Raw genomic sequence first — 27,054 nt, forward strand, 5'->3', positions numbered from 1 at the left:
CAGCAATCGTGTATATTTTGTAGGAGCATTCGCCTTGTAGGTTATTCCTAAAATACGCGTTTACTCCACTGGTACCATTGCAGACTAATTATTCTGAAATCATAGCGTTAGTGCACTATGTGTGCGTTTTAGCATTTTGTACATTCAAAATACACGTGCACCAATCGAGGGTAGGAAGTATACTTTATTAGTACGCACAAATCGTGTATACTTTCTTAAGAAATTATTTCTTTAATCTTTGAAACCGAACAGCGCTAGTACACTATGGGTGCGTTTTAACCTGGTATACTCTCAAAAATTATCTCTCTTACGGGCACAAATTCAAGACTTGGGTTCGAACTTTAAAAACTGTTTTCTCAGAATGTACAAATTCGAATGGACTTAATTTTTTGAAACTTACTGAGAATGATGGTCTGAAGTTGAATCAAATACAAAATCTACAGAAAAAAGCATTTTTGGAAATACCATCTGTTCCGTAACGCCAATTGCTTTTGACAGGCCGTGTACTAACCAATCGTATCGTCAGAATTTGAACTGTGTAGTTTAAGTTCGCACAAGTCAGCTCAAACGACGGAAAGCCGTGAGCCGAGCCAGTTGCAAGAACACCGTTTGTCCTGTCAAATATCGATCCCCGGTTGTGTTATCGGAATAATCATAATACGTATTTATTATCGCAATTTAATCTAAAATAACGAGTGATAACGAACGACAATCCCGTTCCAGTTTTGACAGATGAGGCTTATGCAGATTTCACCATCATTTCACCGGTAAGTTGATGGTGAAGTAACGTTACGCATTGTGTTTCCGCATTCGCCTGTCAAAGCCATATAATTAATTTATACTTTATCTGTGTGGAATAGCCCTGTAAAGGGCGGTTATTCCAACCCCTGTTCGTTCTTCGAACACCATCATTCTTACGGGCACAAACTCAAGACTTGGGTTCCAACTTTAAAAGCCGTTTTCTCAAGATCTACATAGCCGGATGGACTCAATTTTTGCAAACGTACTAAGGATGATGGTCTGAAGTTGAATCAATGAAAAAATCTTCAGAAAATAGCATTTTATGAAAAATCGTCATTCTCACGGGACTTGGGTTCGAACTTTAAAAGCCGTTTTCTCAGGATCTACAAATCCGAATGGACTTAATTTTTTGAAACTTACTGAGAATGATTGTCTGAAGTTGAATCAAATACAAAATCTACATAAAATGCTTTCCCCGCACATTTAATATTTAAAACACAAATTGTACGTATAACACGCGTAATCTTAATAAATAAAAGTTAACTTAATGATTTAAACAGAAATAAACTCTTATTTTGTATGATTTGCTTTTATTAACTGATAAGAAGTACATTTGTTATACACTCGCTTTGCAATGTCACAGAACAGAAGAGGAGTACATAATATATATTCTACCTACAACAAGGTCAAGTTAGAGTTACTACAAAAGGGCGGAAATTTAAATCCATCACTCCCTCTAAATTCGAGCCTTATAATATTAAAAAAAAAAACCAAAAACAACTGGATATTAATTACCCTTTGAAACAAGATATTATACAACTTTCAAAATATTCTTACATAATATTATTTGTAGAGTTTTTAATTGTGCATTCCAAGTTTAGATCTTAAAAATTGAAATTTATCCTTTGGCAATGCTTTGGTAAATATATCTGCATATTGATGATCACTACTTACAAATTTTAGATCAATAATTTTTTGATAATATTTTTCTTTAACAAAGTGGTACTTGATGTCGATATGTTTACAGCGTTTATGGAAGTTTACATTTTTGATAACACTGATCGCACTTTGATTGTCTTAATGTAAGCACATTGTATCTTGTTTATATTCCTCAATATCACATAACAACTGTTTTATCCACATAGCTTCTTTGGTTGCAGCACAGGCTGCCATAAATTCTGCTTCTGTTGTTGACAGGGCAACTATTTGTTGTCTTTGGCTAGACCATGTTACAGCTGCTCCATTTTTGATGAAAACATAGCCCGTGATTGAACGTCTTGAATCAGGATCATTGGCATAGTCAGCATCACTATAACCAGTCACTACTGGTGGCTGTGATGTGGATGAGTAATACAGTCCGTACTCTTTTGTATCTTTCAGATATTTGAAGATTTTCATCACGGCATTCCAGTGTGTTTTATTGTAACAATTTAAAAATCGACTCACTAGGCTCACTGCATACATAATTTCAGGTCGACTCACTATAGCTAGGTGCATGAGGGAACCCACAGCTTCTCTGTAAGGAATGTTCTTTTCTGGGTTTCCATCTCCTTTTTGTAACTTTACATGAGGGTCCACAGGAACACTGTTGGGGTTGGCATCAGTCATGTTAAACTTGTGCAATATCTGTTCCACATATTTAGTTTGATGTATGAATATACCATTGCTGAGTATCTCAATTTGCATGCCTACAAAGTTACTCACTGAATTCACTGTTTTTACATCAAATACAGTTTTTAAGTCATTAGTTATTTCTTTTAGTACTGATTCATCTTTAGAAAATAAAAAGCTGTCATCAACATACAGGTAAAGGTAGCATTTCTTATTGTTGACTTGACCAAAATAAACACATTGATCAGCTTTGCTGTTGACGAAACCAAATTTCTTTAAAATCGAGTCAAACTTCTTATTCCAGCAACGGGGAGATTGCTTCAAGCCATACAGAGACTTGTTGAGCTTACATACCATATTGCCTTCACTAGGCAGACCTTCAGATGGAGTCATTAATATAGTCTCTTCAAGCTCACCGTATAAGAATGCGGTTTTGATGTCAAGTTGGATGATTTTAAGGTTATAAGGTTATTTTAAGGATTTTTAAGGACAGCCATGGATAATAATAAACGTATCGAATCATACCTTACAGTTGGTGCAAAGGTTTCGGTGTAGTCGATACCTGCTGTTTGTGCAAATCCTTTTGCACAAAGTCGTGCCTTGAACCGTGGACCCGTTGACTCCTCCTTTTTTCGGAACACCCATTTGCATCCTATCACTTTGGCATTTGGAGGTTTTTCTATCAATATCCAGGTTTAATTCTTCTTATGTGCATCTAGTTCTTCATCAATTGATTTTATCCATTTTTCTTTATTTTCTGAACTAATTGCTTCTTCATATAACATCAGGAATAAATGAACATAGGTAAGTACTTTCTTCAGGCAAGTTTTTGTTTTTGTTTCTAGGTCTCAACTTCACACTACTTACTTCAGGTGATTCAATACTGGTGTCTGGTATGTATTCACTGTCAGAAGTGGATTTGTTTTCTTTTAGAGATTCATTTGAACTTTCTGAGGCACAATCTTCATCTTTTGAACTTTCCTCTTCTGTTTCAATTTTATTCATGGATAATTCTAAAGGAACAAAGTCTCTTTTCATAGAAGATTCAAGAAATGTAGCATCTCTACTTTTTATTACTTTTCTGGAATTCGGCAGTATGAATCTATAACCTTTTGTGTGGTCACAGTATCCGATGAAGATCATCTTTTGTGCTTTTGGATCCCATTTCTTGCGCTTTTCTTTAGGCAGGTGAACCATTGCCTCACATCCAAATATACGCATATGATTCACATTTGGTTTCAGGCCAAACCATTTTTCCATGGGAGTTTTGAACAACAAGGATCTCGTTGGATAACGATTGATGATATAAGCGGCAGTGTGTATTGCATCAGCCCAATATAACTTTGGCAGTTCAGCATTGAGAAGCATACACTTTGCTCTTTCCACCAGTGTTCTATTCATGCGTTCCGCTGTACCATTCTGTTCAGGTGTGTACGGTGTGGTTGTCTGGTGTATAATTCTAGCACTTTTCAGGAAATTGGAAAAAATTTTGTTATCATATTCTAGGCCATTGTCTGTCCGAAGAATCTTTATATGAGTATCCAGTAGATTCTCAACTTCTTGTTTAAATTCTTTAAATTTTCCAAGAGCTTCAGATTTGTTGTGGAGAAAGTATACAAAAATTTTCTTTGAGTAGTCATCGAGAAAAGTCATAAAGTATCTTGCACCACCAAGAGATTGGGTTTCCATTGGCCCACATATGTCAGAGTGAATCAATTCTAGGGGTTTGCTAACTTTTGATCCTTCACTTTTAAAAGGTAATCGTGTCTGTTTACCTTCCTTGCAGGTTATACATGTCATATTTTCTGTTTTGTTTAGAAAAGTTACATGTTTAGTATTTTCAGCCATTTTCATTGAACTGCGAAAATTCAGATGCCCCATTCTTTGGTGCCACAGGTAAGCATCTTGTTCTTCAACATTAGTCATGTGAGCATGCCCTCCAGGCATGTTCAGCCGGTACATGTTGTTAACAATACTTGCAGTTGCTACTATTTGATGCTTGCTGTTCAAGATGACACAGCCGGAGTTATCAAAATTTACTTGGCCACCATTTCGAATAATTTGACTCACAGATAGCAGGTTAGTTGCTAGTCCATGGACATGTAGAACATTTGTAAACAGAATCTTATTTTCTTGGCCTTTGTCATTATAAACATCTAAACTCACTTCTCTCGAGCTTTGCACAGATAACACTTTATTGTCTGCAACTCTAATGTTCTTTATTACAGGAGTTGATTCCTTTTGAAAGAGATTCTTGTTCTTCGTCATATGAGCTGAGGCGCCTGAGTCTATGTACCAGGCGTCATCATAATTAGACGATGCGATAGACACAGCAGCATAGGATGAGGTAGGTTTCTGTACCTTGTTTTTGGGTTTTGATTTACATTCAGGGCTCTTGTGGCCATATTTGTTACAGGAATAACATCTCGGACCCTTGGTTTGTTTCTTGTCATTGTTATGAAACTTTTTATTTACTGCGAAGGCTGTTGTGTTGTTTTCATAATTTCTCACATCTTGCAATAATTTAGCTTTAACAGAATCTGCAGTTATCTTCGTGCCAGAGCTTTCAATTGCTATAATCATTGGCTGATATGAGTCGGGCAGACCGGAGAGCAGCAAAGTCCCGAGCCACTCATCGTCCACTTTGAAGCCAATATTGCGGAGCTTGTGAGCTGTCGACATTATTTTGCTCACATATTTTTCAATACTTTTACATGCACTGAGCGAGGTATTACACAAATCACGCAGAAGACCAACCCGGCGTGTCAACCCGGAACCTTTTGCCATACTTTCTTCTTCTATGTGTACATAATTAATAGGATCGACAAGAAGAATAATTTTTGTTTTTGCTTTTGTGTCTTTTTTCGTATCAATCACTGTAAATGTGTCAGCTGTTTTAATACAATCCCACAATTCCTCGTGTTGTAGGTAGGTTTTCACTGCGAATTGCCATGTTCCATAGTTTTCACGGCCGGTCAACTTTTCTATTAATGCCAATGAACTGTTTGTTGCCATTTTTATGTATGAAAACACAAGTTCAAACACGAAAACACTTTGGAATATGATTCGAGAAAGTCACTATTTTGTTTTTGGAGTAGAGGTTATGTTTTCACTGCGGAGGTTATGTTTTACTAATAGTCCTTTTTTCACTGCTAGTTTATTAGAAAAAACTTTCACTGAATGCTTCTGGGTTATCTGGGCCCATAACCTAATGATTTAAACAGAAATAAACTCTTATTTTGTATGATTTGCTTTTATGAACTGTTAGGCTAGCTTTACACATGTAAGTTTTTCCGTAAGTAAGCGACTTCTAGCCAATGGGCTCAGTGGATTTTGAAAATCAAAGGTTCTCATTGGCCAGAAGTCGCTTACTTACGAAAAAACTTACAAGTGTAAAGCTAGCCATAAGAAGTACATTTGTTATACACTCGCTTTGCAATGTCACAGGAGAGAAGAGGAGTACATATATTCTACCTACAACAAGGTCAAGTTAGAGTTACTACAAAAGGGCGGGAAATTTAAATCCATCATAACTAATGTTTAATATATATTGGTAGATACTCTCAGTATCGCTCCAGTGAAAGACCACCATTCAGAACGAAAATATTCTTGAAATAGCTTTAGCCGTGTTTGTCGACCACATCTCATTCTCATACCCTCTCCCCTCAGCCTTACAACATATCCCGATTGGGGATGCCATAGTCCCATTGTCTCCAAATACAGATGACATTCTTGTGCGATATTCACATTTAAAAAATATATTTTTATTATTTTTCAATAATTAATTGAAACAATAAACTATCGTATACTGATAATAAATCCATCACTGCAAATCGTCTCAAGGACATGTACAATGCAATATCTTTTATCTCGATACAACAGGAAATAATACTGAGTTTTATTGATCCCACCGGGAGCTTTATTGTGAAGTCGAATGCCATCACGTGATATACACATATTATTATTCTTCAACTGAATGCCGCCTCATAATATAATAATAAACTAGTTTGTGTATATACCCGGAGTTATGACTGGCATGGAGTAAAGTTGTGAAAGCTTGTATACCTGAAAACTGGGTGTAATATAGTACTATAGGATGTCTTATACTGATTTATAAATGTGGAAATTCTAACTATACAATTGTAAATGTTCTCCAAAATGCCCTGGAAAGAATCTCAGACTTGTGATGTCCCGAAAGAAACCATTCATCTGTTCTGAATGCAATTACTAATGTTATGCAAATTGACCCTGGTAATAAATTACATCTTTGCGATTCTTTCAAGGATAAAGAAACCATCCTGTCACTTCGAATGCAATCAACAATGTTCTCAAAATTTGTTTTGACAGCATCGCCATTCCATTGTAAGAATATTATGTACTAAATACACAATTTGGCTGTCCTGAAACGGGAATCCTTCCCAATTGGACAGACAAAGGTTCATTTTGTTTGTAATTTATATATATATACATAATAAAATAAAATAAGTTTTAATGTGGAAATAATATTATTGTTAAGAAATGTGCTTTTTTTTCACTTCATCGTCTTTTATTCGTTTATCACATACGCCAGATCTTATCACACATAAGTTTATAATTTACTTGATCGTGCCATGTCTACCTCGGGCGTCTAAGACTTCTTCACTTTTTAATTATTTTTTTTATGTTCTTCGCACTTTTGTGTTTTGTTAACCGAATTTTAAAAGTTTCATAGATGTTGCAATCAAGAAAAACTAAGATACATAAATTTAACACAGCTTTTTATTAATTTGATTTTTTGAATAACTTTGAACTCAAATGCATTTTCTGTGGATGCTCCCAATTAAGTGCATGTACCAATGGACATTCTATTGAACAACTAAATAAGTTAATATAGACTTTGATAAACAGAAGTTTGCATATCGAAGGCTCGTAACTTGCGATATAATTATATCAATGGAGTCGGCTTCGTTTGCAAATTGGCCAATCTAATTTAGCATCGTCTTCATACATTCAATTGGAACACTAATAAATATTTTATTAATTTTTCAGCACAAATATTGTCTACTGTTTTTTTTTATTCTTGTAAAAAATTAAGAAAGAAATTACCATAGTGAAGATATTTTCATGTTGGCTAATAATCTTTTTATAACGTTTTAAAATGTATCATTTTCGATTTGCCACCAAAACGACTTGTTCATTTTTATTGGTGAATTCGGCAGCGTTGACGTCACGCCGTGTAACGTTGGTGATAGCCGTCTTACCAGCCAGTGGCGGCTTCTATATCATAATGACGTTGTTGCCAGTTGGAACCATTTCATTTTATTTATTTTATATACTCAATAATAGTATAACTTATTCAATTTATAAAAACAATTTATTTATAAACAAGTTCTACCATGTAATTATTATTACGTGTGACAGCTGTTTCGCCCTCTGAAGGCATTATCAAACTGTAGCATTACCACTTACAGACAATGTATTTAAACTACAGATAAGTGTTTGCAATAAAAAGATTTTATCGGGTTTATTTTTAATTATCTATTGATTTCCTTTACTAATTTCTGAGTAAAATGATTGCAATTGTTGATGGTTATTTCCTTTTTAAAAGTTTCCCTAATCAATGTGTTGCTTAAGTTTGACTAAAGGTCATTTTTTTTTTTTTTAATTCCTTTATTTTTCCCAATTTTTACATTAATTACATACAATATTATATAAATCAATAAGAATAATGGGAACCCACTAAGGCGCAGCCTGTGCGTGGGTAATATATGTAAGTTATTATTTTATTGTACCTAGAAATAAACAAATTGTGGGCATATAAAATAAAAACAAGATTACATTTTGTATAAGCGTTTTGTATAAAAATAATTTTGTATAAATAATAAAAATAAAAAAGAATAATCAACTTGTTTATAAATAAACTGTTTTTATAAATTGAATAATAAGATTATTGAGTATATGAAATAAATAAAATATATATAATGGAGTTCATTAAACTTAAAAAAATAAATAAATAAAATATTTAAATTACTCATTTCGAGTGCAACGATCAGAATCATAAAAATAAACTATAAAACTTAAATAAACTTATTTTTAACGTTATTCATAAAGAAATTAATGCATTGTGGATGTGGATTTCATTAAATATTAGATTAACAGATTAACGTAAAGATTTTTTTTATTTGTTTCGTATTCACTGCCAATATTTAATAGGATCATCAAATCAATGATAGACACATTACGCTATATTATGTGCGCATAATTTGGGCGTGGCATATACGTATTATATATTGGGATGACACACAACCCCATAATCTTCCTCAGGAGAGGGGTCAGATCAATTGGAGGACTGCCTAGGATTTTGCTGACAATGAATTCAAAATGACAACAACCATTAATTGTAAGCACGGAGGCATAAATGTGTTATATGTAGGTACTACAGCGCCTTTGAGGTGATATACAGCCATTATGCTGTTTTTCACAAAAACGGCGCTATTTTTTTTTTTTTTTTTTTATAGTGAATACCTCACAAGAGTCCCAACTGCTCCCGTCTGGAGCCAGTGAGACTATGGCATCCCCAATTGGGGGATGTTGTGAGGCTGAAGGTAAGTGGGGAAGGGAAAGAGGAAGGTGGGGAAGTACCTGGCTATTCAGATCTAGTCACTAAACACGGCTAAAGCCATTTGGAGCAACGTTTCAATTCCGAATGGTGGTCTTACACCAGGGCGATACTGGTAGTATCTTCCACTCTGGAACGTGCCGCAAATATACTATATATTATTTTAATTAATTAATTGTGAAATAACACAAATTAATCAAATAAAATTTATTTGCGCACGCCGGGTTCGAACCCGCGACCTTCGGAATGGCAGTCCAATGCGTTACCACTGGACTATGCCGGCCGTCAAAGTTATACAAGTTATCCAATTTATCTCTGATTTTATGTCCGGGTTAAATCTTCCCCAGAGGAAAAACTAAACCCTTCCACACACTTTTCCACAAATTATCATCTAGTCAATCAACATTATGTAAGTGCATTATATAAGCAAAATAAATACAAAACAATACAAGAACAACACGTCAACTCACCAGAGATCAAACAGGAAAATAATTCACCGACTCCAGATATTTTTATATCAGAGGATTCGGCTCGGTAGAACTCCTAACAGATTTTTTAATATTACAGGAATTTGGAATACCGACATAAATGATATAAGTTTTTTTATTTTTTATTTTGTCATGTAAAACTATATCGGGTCTATTATGACTAATCGTTCGGTCTGTTAGTATAGTTTTATCATAATATATTTTATAAAATTCGTTTTCTAAAAATGAAATTGGTTCATATTCATAATATGGTATTATATTACGGCAGTCAATCAAGTTATTACCTACTATTATTATTATTAATACTGAAAATAATAAGAATTATGATTTTTATAATTTTATAATGTTACGTGTATAATTAGTTCCAAAATTATAAAACGGGTGTTTTAACTGTGTAAAATTTAATAAACCTTCCTTATTATTTGTTTTAATATGTACTGTGTAGTGTGTACTTATGCCTAAATAAATAAACTAATAAAAACCTCGTGTGAAACGCCCATTAGTAAATTATGTGGCCCCTTACTACAAAATTATCAAACGTAACACTGCACACAGGCGACGAGATGCAAGGGATGCATTACGTGTGCACAAATTGGCCTCACGAAGCTTCACTGAGTAGCAGCAACCCAAGTCTATAATGACGCTTATTCACGACCTAATGGCCCAGGGGAGCAAAGTACCCGCTGCGAGTTGGAGTGCAACGCTTAACACCGCATTACCATGTTATCGCCAGGTTACTATGTCTAGTAAGGGGGAATTTGCATGGGACAAGGACCGTAAATTTCGAGGCGTCATAAAATGATACATTGTCTAGGAGTTTACTGTGGGGACGGTGTTCTATGGTGATATTGTCTTGAGACCGTAATGTCTTTATCATTTATTTTAAGGTTTTTAAAACTTTTACTAGTATTTTTCATGAAACAGTAACAAATCATTTTATTAACATACCATTAGTACATGCATATACAAAGCATGTTTGGAGGATTGTGGTTATCGACAATTTAAATCGGTTGTTGGCTGAATGATTCTGTGGTTCTCCAATCCGCAGAATTCAATGTTGCGTGATTACTCTCGGTGTGTAAAAATGAAAGAGAAAAAAATGAGACCACTGGAGATAGAATGAATTATCTATTTAATTATTATATTTATATATTAACTAGGTATCGCGCATAGGTTCACAATGATACCAGCCTTACAAGAATGTAAAAGTAATGTTGTCATTATTTTCGGGAGATGTAAACTCCCTTTAATTTACCCTACACATGGAACAATTAGTAACTTGTTATCTAAGTAAGTCGTAACTTTTAACACCTAGGTAATGAGGGCATATTATGTTTTCTATCTTAAGAATGCCAATAAATTTTTTTTTGTTCAAATATTATATTATTTGAAAGTACCTACTTTAACGCTTGATTGAAATTTTCACACAATTAGTTCCAAATTTTGTAAAAATTACTTAAAAGATTCCACTTCATGCATACATTCATTTAAGAAAACGAAAGTGAAATTCAAATAAATATGTTTAAAATTTGTCATAAATAATTCTAATGGCAACATGCTACAAAAGCGCCTCCTAGCGGTATGAGTTGCGCGCATTGATGTAATATTATTTATTTAACGTTAATAAATTATAAAAATCCAAATAAAAGTATAGATAACCCATATCCAACCTTACCGCTTTTTTGCTCATGCATAAAATGATATTAAAGTGGTTATTAAATCTGTCTTGGGTAAAAAGTGATGGTTTGGGTAAAAAAAAATACTTATAAAATTGGGAGAAATTTTGCAAAAAAGTTTCAATACTATAATATTGAATAATATGGATCCATAATTTTTTTTTATATCAATGTAGAAATATATTCAACATCAACATTGACAATGATTTATAACCTCAACATGAATACAGAATGTAATGTAATATAAATATAAGGAACTAACATAGCTTTGCTGAATTAACCTCAAATCTTCTACATAAATAAAAACGATGCTCGTTTTTTAATTTTAATTAAAAATCTTAAATCTCCGAAATCAATCGAATACGCTTGTGTTTTTATGTACATGTCCCCTGAGACATGTAAAAACATTATGTCTTTCAAAGCTTCATCTGTTAGATGTAAACGCAAAACGCGCTATTGTTTCTCTATCTGCACAGATAGACAAAGCCACAGCGACGCATGATGGAGTACAACTAGTATTTTATAATTATATTTTTTATGGTGTAATTCACATTTTACGTAATAAAGAACATTTTATTTCCTATAATTGAATGAACTCGTATCATATATCACCAACTTACTTAACAACGTTTTTTATTTGCTAGAATTTAATGAACTCGTATCATATATCACCAACTTACTTAACAACGTTTTTTATTTGCTAGAATTTAATGAACTCGTATCATATACCACCAACTTACTTAACAACGTTTTTTATTTGCTAGAATTTAATGAACTCGTATCATATACCACCAACTTACTTAACAACTTTTTTTATTTGCTAGAATTTAATGAACTCGTATCATATATCACCAACTTGCTTAACAACGTTTTTTGGCTTCCCGAAAACGACTTTGGAGTGTTTTTCGTTGTTTGTAATTATTACAACTACTTTTTGGGAAATTTTTATCAATATTGACCAAAATACAAATTAGAAAGCGCAGAACAGCCACCAAGTAGTAAATAAATTCAATCTGCCGCCATTTAAAGGAATTTCAACGTCAACATGCTTTGCGCCTCTGGCGGCTTGAGTTGTTGATATTGCCACTATTTCTCTGGAGTTGTATATTCAGGGAGTATAACTCCGATCAAAAATCGGAACTTTGAATATTGTGACGTCATATTGTTGCCTAACTATATCCACCAATGAAAAAGTCTATGGAATAAACTTTCAGAGTTTTTCATTGGTGTATAGTATAATAAGTAGGTTCCGAATCAGAATTGTATTTGTCTATAAATTGGGATATCTATGGTTTTTCGAGGACCATTTTTTTCATACAAAAAGCCCAAATATATCGATGTAGTGAGTGGTATATTTATGGACGTTTCTCTAATCCAAATAGTATAAAATAAATTCGCTTTCCGCGTCCGCCTGTTTATGCGCTTAGTTCTTCTAAACTACGCAACGTGTTTTGATAGGGATTTCACTATAATTTAGAGAATTTTTTCGAAAGTTTTACATACATAATACTTGCATGTTATATTGATAGAAAGTAGAGAAAAGTCGAAGTTTTATAATAAAGTCCTAAACATATATTTTAGGTAACTACATTGCTAACGCTGTATAAACCTTATGAGATTCATCAAATAATGTACTACGTAATTTTATATCTTGAAAAGGCCTACAAAAAAGCTTGTTTCCGTATATATCTCCTAAGGATAACCCCAACTAGTTAACTAGTTATTAATATTATGACCATTTAATTTAAATAAATAAGGTATGATATAGTATCGTGGGTAATAATATTCCGAATGCCTTGGCAAAACAAGGAGCGTCCAACCCTGTTGTTACCCTCGTAAACCACATTCCCCTATCTGACATTTTTTCCATCATCAAAGATAGATCCCACAATGTTTGGGCAAAGTATTGGCACATTGCTAGTCAATCCAAGGGAGCCTGCTATGCCTCAATACAAAGGACTATCCAAAGATATTAGAAGAACGAGATGTGCTATGAGCAGTTCATACTGTGTGGAATTGTTTTGCCCAGTGTCGCCGGTTTTGTTCACCAATACTACTGCACACCTTCGCTTACGCTAAGGTATCCGCACTAATACATAGAACAGATTTCTGTGCGTACACGTCGCGATAGTATTTAAAGTACCCTAAGTTGGTAGTACTCCGCCTACGATCCGGCGGCCAACATAGCATATCTCGTTTTTCTAATTGTTAAAACATACAATGTAATACATTATTTTCTATAATAATAATGTTAGTTTAAAAGTTGGCAACATCTTGTGTGTGGCAACCCATTTGGATTTCGTTTCTTTTATCTATGCTCTGTACACTGCTGTCATCTTTCTTGTAATACGTACATCGTCAATAAAACCAGTTATTAAAAAGTGTTATATGTTTTAATTTAATAAACACAAAAGATTACAACAGGTTATGGGCCCAGATCACCACAGGCCACATACCTATCAAAAATAAAAGTACAGTGAAGTGACTAGTAGAAAACAATTACCGGAGAAACGCAAATAAACCTCACACCGTGTTGGCGTTGGAGGTTAAGTTGCCGGGAAGGAGAAAAATACTTGCTACATTCGGCTGCAAGGAAGGAAATACTGGTAAGAAAGGAATTAAAATACACGATGGACGGAAATAATACAGTTATCAAATTGGAAGGAATAAAAAACTGGAATGTTTGGAAGTTTCAAACAATGGTGTTGTTACGGGGTAAAAAATTAATTAATGTCGTTGAAGGCGTAAAAGGGCAAGGCTCCGAGGAACAGAAAGCAGAACACAAGATGCTAAGGCTCAAACAATGTTAGTGACCAGGATGACCGAGGAAGTGATGTTACATATATTATCTTGCACTACTGCTGCAGAGATGTGGCGAAAGTTAACGAGCATTTTTGAACAAAAAAGTGAAATAAGTATTCACATAATCCAGCAAAGATTCTTCCAATATAAATATGAAGAAGGAATGGAGATGTCAGTCTTCCTGTCAAAAATACAGGAGTTACAAAATCAACTCAAACAAATGGGTGAAGAAATTTCGGAAAAATTCATAATTACGAAGGTATTGATGTCATTGCCAGATATTTACAAACACTTCATATCAGCATGGGAGTCTGCCCCAGATAACAAACAAACCTATGATAACCTTGTCGCTCGTTTGTTAGTGGAAGAGGAGAGAGTAAGGGAAAAGGCTGAACTCGCATCGCCGTCATCTGCGTTTATGGTAAAGAAAACTGCTCCAATTAAAAGAAATATAAAGTGTTTCAAATGTAATAAGATGGGACATTATCAATCTGAGTGTATGAGTCATGTGAATAATAACCATCGTAACTTTCCAAACAAAAGTGAAAAAAAGTGTTTTTATTGCAACAAAGTTGGGCACATCAAGAGTGAGTGCTGGCATAAGAAAGGAAAGGAGAAAAATGCGTTTGTAGTACAAAAAATACCTAAAGAACTGTATCAACAGTCAAAGTGGTTGGTGGACACAGGAGCCAGCGAACATATGTGTCAAGACAAAAATCTGTTTTCGACATTTTCACCAGAAGTGTCACAAAAGTCTGTGATAATTGGTGATGGTACTCAAATAAATGTTATTGGTTGCGGACAAGTGGAACTAGAAGTATTCAATGGACACCGGTGGGTCGAGACAACCATATATAATGTACTGTGTGTGCCAGACTTAAAAATAAACTTGTTCTCTGTAAATTGTGCGGCTGACAAAGGTTATGTCATGTTGACAGATAAAAACATTTGCAAATTTTCCAAGAATAATAAAGTATGTGCGGTAGCAAATCGTATTGGAAATATGTATATTATGGATGTTCGTTATAAATATAAAAACTGCTTTGCAAATGTAACTACAGTTAAATCAAGTTTGAGTGAGTGGCATGAGAAACTTGTTCACCAGAATATACAGCAGGTGAAAGACGTGTTAGAGAACAATAATATTAAAGTCTCAAGTAATTCTCTTCAGAAGTGTCAAGGCTGCTTACAGGGTAAATCACACCGGCTGCCCTTTATGAACTCTGAGACAAAAACTGTTAAAACATGTGAACTGATACATGCCGATGTTTGCGGGCCGATGGAGGCAGTATCTGTCGGCGGGGCGAGGTACTTCTTGATTTTAAAAGATGATTACTCTTGCTATAGAACTGTATATTTTATTAAAAAGAAGGACGAAGTGATTAATTGTATTAAAGATTTTGTAAACAAAGCTGAAAATGTCACGGGTAATAAAATAATCACTTTTAGAAGTGACAACGGCTTAGAATTCATTAATAAGGCTGTGTCAACTTTGTTCTCAAACCGGGGTATAGTACACCAAACTTCTGTACCATACACGCCACAACAGAATGGCAAGGCGGAACGGGAGATAAGAACCTTAACAGAAGCAGCAAGGTCAATGCTGTGTGCCAAGAACCTTCAAAAAAAATTATGGGCAGAAGCAGTCAACACTGCAGCCTATGTTCTCAACAGAACCAGTAGAAGTAATGAACCAGGAAAAACACCCTATGAATTATGGACAGGCAAACATTTTGATCTCAGTAACCTACATATCTTTGGTACGCCCGTAGCTGTTCATATTCCAAAAGAAAAACGAAGAAAATGGGATTCTAAAGGAGAAAATGGAATCATGGTAGGGTACGGAGAAAATGTGAAAGGGTATAGAATTTTTTATCCTGATAAAAATGATGTTCTAATAAAGAGGGATGTCATTTTTCTGGAACCTGTTATTGGGAAATGTAATAGCTTAAACCTAGAGTCTGTAACAGAAGAATACAACGATGAAACTGACAATAACCAGCAAGAGTTAGTAGAAGATGTTGTGAGTGATCCAAACATTACAAATCAGATGTCAGATGATGAGCAGCACAGCTTATATGAACCTGAAGAAACAAGTGATGAAGATAGTGAACGCGATAGTGATAGTAAATTACAGCCAGCTTCTCCTCGTCAAACCAAACGTGTCAGAAAGGCGCCACAATTCTATACTTGCCAAAATGTGTACACTGCAGAGACAGAACCAGGCACCTATAAGGAAGCTATGCAGAGGAGTGATGCCTGTCAGTGGGAAGAAGCTGTAAAACAAGAACTGGATACTCTCAAAGAAAATAATACTTGGACAGTTTGCGCTGTACCTGAAAAACAAAACATTATTAGTAGTAAGTGGGTATTCAAAATAAAGAAAGTTGATAATATTATTCAATATAAAGCAAGATTGGTTGCCAGAGGTTTTGAACAGAATGATACAAAAGATTTATATGAAATTTACTCACCTGTTGCCAAATTGTCAACATTTAGATTATTTGTTTCAGTTGCTACAAAATTAAAACTATCAATACATCAGATGGATGTCACTGGGGCTTTTTTATATGGGGATATAAAGGAAACTGTGTTTATTAAATTACCGGAAGGGGCATATAATGGTTGTGATAATATTGTAAAACTAAATAAATCATTGTATGGGCTAAAAAAATCCCCTAAATATTGGAATGAAAAATTTAACCATGTAATAAGTAAAGCAGGCTATGTAAAGTCAAAGAATCATCCTTGTTTGTTTACTAAATGTAATGGAGAAAACCAAACTTATGTCTTACTTTACGTCGATGACCTCTTGATGTTTAGTAATAATGAACAGGAATTAAGTGATCTTAAATTAAAATTACACAATGCGTTTAAGATGAAAGATTTGGGACTAATTTCAAATTTTCTTGGTATCAGTGTTAAACAGAATTTGAAAGATGGTGTAACTGAATTATGTCAAAGATCTTATTTAGAAAATGTATTAAAAAGATTTAACATGGAAAATTGCAAACCCATGTATACCCCTATTGATCAAAATTTTAATGTAAAAATCTTAGAATCCAAAGAATGTAAGTCTGACAAGGATATTGAAAATACTTGTAGGAAAATTATTGGAAGTTTAATGTATGCGGTCTCAGGCACTAGGCCAGACCTTTGTGTAGCTGTATCTATATTAAGTAGGTACCAAAATAATGCAAGTGATGTTTTGTTGACTCATTTAAAAAGAATTTTAAGATATATAAAATATACTCTAGATTATAAGCTGATTTTCAAATGTAATGATGATGGACTTGTTGGGCATTGTGATGCAGATTGGGGTGGTGACACACGAGATAGAAAGTCTACCACTGGCTACTGTTTCAAGTTCTCCAATTGTATTATATCGTGGTGTTCTAAGAAACAGTGTTCCGTAAGCTTATCATCAACCGAGGCAGAGTATGTTGCAGTCAGTATGGCGGCTAGTGAATCTTGTTGGCTGTCAAGTTTATTGAAAGACTAATAACATAAATGTTTGTCCTGTACCTATATACTGTGATAACCAGTCTGCCATAATGGTTGCAAATACTGATAATATTAAAAGACTAAAACATATTGATATACGTTATCATTTTGTCAAAGATTTAATTAAGGAATGTAAGATATGTTTAGTGTATGTTAAGACTGAGGATCAAATAGCTGATATGTTTACTAAGTCATTAAACAAAAACCTATTGTTTAAATTTGTTACTCAATGTGGCCTAATGTAAAATCTCTCAGTTATAACATAGGTGGTTAAAAGTTATAGATATAGATAATGTAAGAATGTGTTACATTGAGCGGGGGTGTTAAAACATACAATGTAATACATTATTTTCTATAATAATAATGTTAGTTTAAAAGTTGGCAACATCTTGTGTGTGGCAACCCATTTGGATTTCGTTTCTTTTATCTATGCTCTGTACACTGCTGTCATCTTTCTTGTAATACGTACATCGTCGATAAAACCAGTTATTAAAAAGTGTTATATGTTTTAATTTAAAAAACACAAAAGATTACAACACTAATATCTTTGGGACTATCCCATCAAAACCGTGGTTTCAGCAATTCCCTCATTTTTCCAAAAAATAAATTTCTTCTCTCATTCGAATGAGGATCGGACATTGTTCCGTTCCTTCCCACCTTTTTAAAATTCACGTCCTTGACTCCCCAGATTGTATATTCTGTGGTCTAGAAGTGAGAACTTTAGATCACATAGTTTTTGGCTGTCCCTCTCTAAACAAATATTTTATTTATTTTTATTTTTTTATTTTATATCCTCTCTTCTATCAAGCCTTATCTAAAATTGCTTCCCCTTCATTCAACATCTCATCTCTTCTAAGTCTGAACTCGACTCCAATTTTCATTATAATTTTGAAATTTGCATATTTAAATAAAATTAATATTTAAATTCACCTTTCATTTCTCAATAATTTTAAATGATGGCCAAGAACACCCTTGAAGGGTGAAAGCCAGAAATAATGGGAAAAAAGGTATGATATAGTAAAGAAGGAAAATTGATAATATTATTCCGGGTACACACACATTTCCAAAACAGATTTCTGTCGGATTATCTCTTTGGAGCCTGGGATTATGTCACTTTCAGAAGGGGACCGCTGTGAGACCAAGGAAATATTGCATGAAGGAGAAATCAAGATCGTGTTTAGATCTAGGAGACCTATGTTGGCATTTTTTAAAATACATCTATTTGAATTTAGTTATGGTTTTTTTAATTAATGTAAATACAAATAAATTAATGAAATGAAATCTTTAAAGTGGAAATGAACCCACTTCTCGACATCCGATCGAGCTGAAACTCAGTAGATTTGATGTCGATGACAATGCATTTTGGTGGCACACATGCGTACACACTCGTGCACACATACATTTCCCTGAAATTGTATGACATTATATTTTTAAAAAATTACAGCAGTTAAACGAAATAAATGTCGGTACATCCAACTGGGATTTGTCTTAAGTGATAGCAAGCTTCATTTTAGTCAGTCCCTGTGGAGGAGAGTTCAATCCTTAGTCAGACCAAAAAAATAACTTATCTATAAATACGTCATTGGTAAAAATATGTCTAATTAAAGTTGAAAAAAACTTCTTTTTTTTGGGTTCATTGTTCTCGATTCTTTTCTCGGCCAATTGTCTTCTTATTAAAGATTTTACATTTCTTGATGTAATAAATATTTAAAATATCTATGTAATAATATAAAGGTATTATATATAATTCCATTGAATAGCTTAAGAGGAAGCTACAAGTCAAACATGTGTATATTCTTGGTATACCTTATATTGTAGGTAATAGGCATTAAAAACGCTTGACAAACGGAGTCTAGAAACGTTCAATTTCAAGCACAATTTTTTTTTTTTTTTTTTGTAAATAATTTTATAAGAAAGCTTAAAAGTTAATCAAGTGAAACTGTCACACATAATCTAAGCTATAATACTGTATTTTTAAAAAGTTGTTTCCTTTAAGCTTTAATATATTTTTATCGAAATAATATTTTTTTTATGAGTTTACATTTATATTTTTTATTGAATAATTTGTTTTTTATTTGTATTCTACTCAAGCGAAACGATATAAAAACCTTCAATTTATCTAAAGCATATTTTTTGATATTCATAATTTACACCAATTCGTTATAAAGAATAATCAAAATAGTGATTTACTTAACGCGTCTATATGTGGACGAAAGGAACTTGTCCGAGGTTTATGTACCATATGGACTCACTTGAGGCAACGAATAAATTTATCCCAGAAACCAAACGTTATGCAAATCTTGTTGACTTGATTTGCGTAGCGAGGTCCTGTTTTATCTCGGATTTATTCTTTTTGCACATTTATTCGTCGTTTGTATTTCTGTGCATTTGTTTATTACGTTCCGGTTCCGGTTTAAGATGTTGTCCTTTTTAACCTGTCGTGCGCCGCATTAAGCTATAGGCACGATCTAAAAGTAATTTCTCTTCATACAAAGAGCTATTTTTTTGGGAAATATTTAAATATTTTATACATTTCAATTTACAAAAATGTTATTTTACAATAAAACAAGTACCTAAGTTATTGAAAAACTCGAATCAGCTGATGCACGTTGAAATTTAAGTTTTAGCACACTACTGGTCAGCTAATTAATAATATTTACTGGGTCAGTAAATATTATTGTAATTACATACAAATAATATAAATGGTTTTCGAACCCGTGACTTCGTGATAAGGAGCCAAGATTGTTAGCCAAGCCACAAAGGTCGTTAGTGAAATTTGTCATAGAAATAATTTATATTCATTATATTTGATTAAAACACTTATTCATTCGGACGAAATGAGATGAGATACTAATCTAAGGGGACACTGGGCAAATATTAATTTTAAATGTTCCTGGGAATGTTTCACAAGTGGCGTAATATCGAACGGGCAGAATGGTTAACTGGTTTTCCGTACTTTGCAACCCTCAATTAAAACTTTATTGTCCTTGACTATTGAAATATATTTGAAATTATTAAGTTTTGATATCAATCCTGATGTATGCAGCGAGGCATGGATCTGATAGAGGAAGGGTGAATGCAATGAATACAAATAAGATTCGTAAGGCAGATGTGTGGTAAAACAATTTATAATTCCGCCATTTAAAATTCTTGTATGTCGAAACCTTTCTACAGCAGCCACGCAAATTCCATTGAGAGAATTCAACGTCAAATTCTAAGAAAAATTTATTGAAAATTAGGAATTTCCGCGGATGAAAATAATTATGATTGTCAAAAGTCTAATGCAATCAATGCGGTATTCATAGTTAAATGATTTGAGATTTTCACGGTCAAAGTAGAAGTGATTTATTTTTGGGATATTTTGCCGTGTTGCTCTAACTCTTTACTCTGCCCTGAAGATAAACGCTGTAATGCTGTCCGTCCGAAACTTTGGCTAAATAACGAGGTGGCACAAAACGGAATAAAACCCCAAAAATAAATCACTTTATGACGCTATCTAGATTGCGAGATGAATCTTGCGATCAAAAAGATAGCAGCCAATAAAAATGTACTTCGAGAAAATGAAGATAATGTTAGTAGTTCTTATTTGAAGTATAGTACAGTTAAATGTGACCGAAGGAAATAGGGATTCATTAACTCAAGGCAAGGTGTTTGTCCTGGGTTCGAGTCCTAAATGAGAACTTATCTTTTCTGATTTTTCTGTTTCAAAGTTTCGTTGAAAAATTGTTAGTTTTGTCATCAATATTTAGTATAAATTAATTTGATGTTTCTCCTACTGCCTACCCTGATTGAAAAGTTTTTGAACACCACTGCCTACTGTAACCTACTGTTAGATATAAATGGAAATAATATAAGTAATGTTGAAATACGTGACCATCATCAGTGCAGATGTGTAATCACATTACACATCTGCCCTGATGCTGGACACTGCAATACTGTCCCAAACGTTGGCTAAAGAAGGAGATAGAGCAACACTTTTGGCCGTGAAAATCTCAAATCATACTTGAAATACGTGTTCAAATATTCGTCTTTTTTTTTATTTCTAAGTCATCGAAGTCTAATTCAAATTGCCCACAGGAGGCGGAAATTTCTCGTTACGCTACTGCGTTACGCAATACCATCATCCTTAGCTTAATCCGGAACAAATCCGACATCAAACAAATATGACCTTTTCCCAAAACCTTTCATTCTTAATCCGCACCTTAACTCCAGGTTAATCAATGTGTCCGTAAATTATGACCGAAGATTAAATTTAATTAAAAATGTGCAAGCCTAACAGAATATATTTGCAGATGTTGATCTGGGAATTATTACGTGACTCAACTGTCGGAATAGAGTGATAATATGGCATCCCCAAGTTGGGTTATGTAATGAGACTGAAGACAGTGGGAAGGGAAAGGAGATGGAAAGAGGAGAGTTGGGAAGTATCTGGTTATTAATATTTAATCACCAAACACGTCTAATTCTATTTTTAATGTCTGGAACCAGTGAGACTATGGCATCTCCAAATTATAATATGTTGTGAGGATGAAGGTTGTGGGGAGGTGAAAAGGTTGGGGAAAGTACCTGATTACAGAACTAGTCACCTAACACGTTTCAATTCTACACCGTGGTCTGTCGGCAGGGCGATACAGTGAGTTGGTATCTTAAACTCTGGTTAAAGGAGGAAGGGAGTTGAGAAGGAAAGGAAATAGATAAGAGGAAGATCAATAAATATTTATATATGATCACCAAACATGGCTAAAACCATTTCAAGTAACTTTTTTACTAGGTCGCTACTAAAAAATATCTACCACTATATTGAGCTGTTTGGGGTACTTATTACATTTGTACATCTCCACACATCACTTAGTTAGGTATTTAGTACATTTGTACATCTCCCCACGTCACTTCGTTAGGTACTTAGTACATGTTTACATCTCCACAAATCACTTAGTTGGGTACTTAGTATTTGTAAATCTCTCCACATAGTTAGGTACTTATTACTTTGGTACATCTTCCCACATCACTTAGTTAGGTACTTAGTACATTTGTAAATCACTCCACATAGTTAGGTACTTATTACTTTGGTACATCTTCCCACATCACTTAGTTAGGTACTTAGTACATTTGTAAATCACTCCACATAGTAAGGTACTTAGTACTTTGGTACATTTCCCAACATCACTTAGTTAGGTACTTAGTACTATTGTAAATCTCTTCACATGGTAATGTACTTAGTACTTTGTTACATCTCCCAACATCACTTAGTTAGGTACTTAGTACATTTGTAAATCTCTCCACATAGTTAGGTACTTAGTACATTTGTAAATCTCTCCACATAGTAAGGTACTTAGTACTTTGGTACATCTCCCCACACCACTTACTTGGGTACTTAGTACATAAGTATATCTCCACACAGGTGATCTGATCTTGGTTAATACATTTACATTTAATACATTTACACATTGTACATGTCTACATCTTCCCACATCCCTTGGTTATTAACCGTTATTAATATGACAAGAGAAAAACACATTCGTGGTAAAAAATAAAAATAAAGCTTTTCCTGCAATTTATTTTACTTAATTCTCTCTCTTAACTCGTTTTTTTCCGTCACGTCAGATTTAAAAGAGTATTTTTCAAGAAGCTCCTACGCTCGTTGCCAGGGTTGCCAAAATTTACTTATTCACAAAATTTTATTTATTTGCTTATCGTGTCTAGTATGTCAACGTTACAATTCTCAGCTCTCAACATCATATATTATATACGCCATTTCGTTCGCTACATATGATGTATTATTTATTATGAAACAAAGAGTATTGTATCTCTGGAAGTAAAACTAGTAGGATATAATCGATGTCGTGTGGGCGTTTTCATGTGTCCAAAATATCTAATTCATCTAGGACTTGAACCCAGGACGCACTCGAACTATTTGCAATCTAGACAGTGTGTTAGATAAATTTATCTTATTTATATTTTAATGTGCGACATCTATTGGCTTTTTCTGCAAGTCTAGGTTGAATATTTTATTTTTGGAATAACTTAATGAGTAAAACCTCATATTATAATATTTTATTATTAAATACAATATTAACGATTTGTAAACGAAAATTAGAAACAGAAAAAGATACGGTCGCATAAGACTTGAACCAAGGATTTTCACCTTGCCAGGATGCTGTTCTACCAACTAAGCTAATGGGACTCTATTTCCTTCGGTCACATTTGACTGCATCACACTTCAAATAAGAACTACCAACATTGTCTTCATTTTCTCACGGCACATTTTTATTGGTTGTTATCTTTATGAAAGATCATCTCAAACTAAATGCAATCTAGATAGTGTCTTGGATAAATGTATCTTTTTTTATATAATTATCATTAGCTCAGTTGGTGGAGCAGCGCCCCTGCAAGACAAAGGTTCTGGGTTCATGTTGTAGGACTAAGCGAATTTAACTTCTGATTTTACTGTTTCAAATTTTCGTTTAAGAATTGCTGACATTACATTCAAAGATTATGAATTTGTTTTGCTTTTGTTGCTTTCTCATTTGTCTGTCTGGGGCCTTGGAGTGGAAAAGTAATCTATAAATTTATTGGTGACAGCTGTTTTCTTCAAATCAGAAAAAAAATCACACATCTATTGAAGTACAATTTTCAGTGTATTTCAGGAATTGAACAAAACAACATTTAATTGTTAACTCATATTCAAACGTTTAAAAAAAATTTGCAAACACAAATACAAATAACAAACATAAACGGTATATAAAAACCCCGTTGCGGCCCTTTTCGTCACTTTAATGGTCATTTGTGGTTCAGGCAGAGCGCTGCGTCTCGTTTTCTTTTTGTAGGAGAAAGAAAAAGGTTTGCCACCCCGGACAAGAAATAATAGTGACTCGGTGCTCGGTTACATCGTTATCCAGTCTGGCAAATACACTCCAGGGGTCGCGAAAGGTCGGCAAGCTAACCACAACTGAAGGGTTGTGAAATCTTGAGTTTATTTTGTCCTCGGGGTGTTGTTAAATGGTTTTTTAAGGGTACTCCAAAATGTACGTTGTTTTACCTGTCGAATCAACCGAGATCCTTAATTGTATTGAATGTCCCTGTAAGAATTAGCACTCACAAAATTTTTAACTAGTCAATGAAACAACTTTTTCCATTCCAGAATAAATGCGACAATACCTATTGTAAATAATTTATTGACGAGATTCATTCTTCCAAAGTTTTTAACATTAGCATAACATAATATCTTTTATTTTTAATGATAAACTAATGTTTATAAGACAAGGTTTATTCATAGCATAAAGGATAACAAATAATTAATCGCATGAAATATCAATACAAATTGAAAATATCTCCAGAGTAAAAATAAATGAAGATATAATATGTCTCGACGCCATCTAGTGAGAAATTTAGCACTAACAAATCCTTTCCTACAAAAATAAAGTTGGTCACCTGTAAACGGTGGAAAAAATATAATAAGCAGTAATTGTTTTTTTTTATTTTTTTATTTTTTTTTTATTGAATAAATAGTTAATACATATCAACAAACAAATACTGCCAAGCCAATTGAATTGACTTGTCAGCAGGTGCTTAAAGTTTAGTTACATATTCATTTTTATAAATTATAATTTACATCTCTATCTACAGAATCAACATTTTTTTCATACATATTATAGTATGTATTTTTTTTTTCCGATAGCCAATTTTTCACCTTATTCATAGACTAACATTGCTTTATAGTATCAGGTAATAAATTAAATATCTTCGGTATGTTGTATTCTAACGTTCTCTGTCCGTATTTATTATTAAATTTCGGAACTATTAACCCGTCATTGCGCGTGAATCTAGAACTGTATTTATGTTCTAATTTTTCTTTATGCTGTGGGGTAAATATATATTGAATTATGATTTTTTGCCATAGAATAGCCTTAACAGGTAAAATTTTGGCACTCTGAAACAGCAACGGTGTATAAAGTCTCTGTTTAAAAATATTAGGGACGACTAGTAATTTTACAATTGCGTTTTGTACAACTTGGACTTGTTTCAGATTGGTTATAGTAGTATTTCCCCATATGGTTAATTCATATCTTTTAATAGATTCTGCCAAGGTACTAACTAGTGTATATTGAATCATTTGGCGAGTTGGAAATAAGCCGACATAGCTCAGTGGTTTCAGAGCATCTGACCGGACATCAAAAGGTATGGGTTCAATTCCCGTTGGCGGCATTTATTTTTACTCGGGAAATATTTTCAATTTGTATTGATATTTCAGGCGACTAATTATTGCTTATAATTATTTGATAATATCTCTTCCCCACAACTTCAAAGAAGTAAAATCCTAAATAAAATGATTTATCTAACAACCAAGTATTTCATAGACATGATGTCCTTCAACAATGTCATGAATTATTCTCATTGTAAAATTGAGAAAATTGAAAAATTCTCAATGTAAAATTGACCAATACTCTTAAGAACCTACTTTCCGAAGCGCTTATTATTATTAGTCTATGTTTAAAACTTTCCAAAATTTATTGCATTCAGCTTTAAAAAAAATGTCCGACTTTTCCGCCCACTGAGGTTGTAATAATTGCAAGGATACTTTTGATCAGGGCAACTATAATATTGACATCCAAATTTAATTTAATAACATCCAAATCCAAATTTCAAATGCATTCGTAGACTGTAAATATATGTCTTTTGTTCGTGTCACGTCCCTTTGAAATTAATGTTTGTTTAGAAAAATGTATTTCACAGCCCAACCAAGGCGTGGGAGAAAATAGCCTTAGTAAGGTAAACTTTTTTAAACGTGATTTTTTTTAATTTTTAGCTTAAAAGAGTCTGTGTGAAGTTGTAGATAGTGGAATACCTGTAGATTACGGGAAAATAGTCTCTTAAATCTGAGTCCGTGATCGTGGAAGATCACAGACAAGTATAGTAGTGCTAATTGGTGTAGAAATACCTACAGACTAAGGGAATCTAGACCCTTAGTTTGAGTTGAGTGATTTTGAAGATCACAGTATATTTCAGCTAAAGCTTATAGTTAGTACCCTTTGTATTTTAATTTTATTAAAATATAATGATATGAAGAAAAATCGAAGAAACTTGTTTTCTTGCCTACCATTGGGTGTTTTAGTACCAAGATAGTAGAAACAAACTTTATTTTAAAATTATTATAATATACTCCTTTACATTCATAAATACAAAACACAAGAAATAACAACAAATTCGTTTACTAGAACACTATTTCTCGGGTCAAAAACATATACAAAATTCGGTTCTACAACATAATCTCATGTTCGTTCAAAAATCACAACAACACAGAACGACAGAAAAAATATTTTAAACTTTCAGGTTTATAGTGTACAGTGTACTTTTATAATTAAAAAAATGTTTATTTAAAAAAAATGGTAAAATAATAATAATTTTTTTTTTTTTTTTTAAGAAAAACATACATTCCTGGGTTACGAATAACCTGACAATATTTGAAAATCTCCTACTACCACCACAGTAAGCTGAAAATGTTGCTTGTGTTGTGATGGAGGACTTAGCCAGCCGATGAATTGAACACACTATGCCTGGGTGGGACCCAAACGCGATGTCAACTCGGCCACCGACCAATAATGGTTTTATAGCATATTATTTGCATAGCGCCGTT

General features: G+C 33.5%; 1 protein-coding gene and 1 pseudogene across 2 annotated transcripts in view; one reads left to right on the top strand and one right to left on the bottom strand.

The window, feature by feature from the left end:
• LOC149410200 (inactive dipeptidyl peptidase 10) overlaps window positions 1-27,054 on the top strand; it is a 602,511-nt gene that overhangs the window by 442,895 nt on the left and 132,562 nt on the right. The gene's annotated exons all lie outside the window — the stretch shown is intronic.
• On the bottom strand, window positions 1,600-2,349 carry LOC149410201 (uncharacterized; annotated as a pseudogene).

Source organism: Hesperophylax consimilis, chromosome 28, assembly GCF_061612785.1.
Source record: "Hesperophylax consimilis isolate HC1 chromosome 28, BYU_Hcon_1.0, whole genome shotgun sequence".
Taxonomy (NCBI): Eukaryota; Metazoa; Arthropoda; class Insecta; order Trichoptera; family Limnephilidae; genus Hesperophylax; species Hesperophylax consimilis.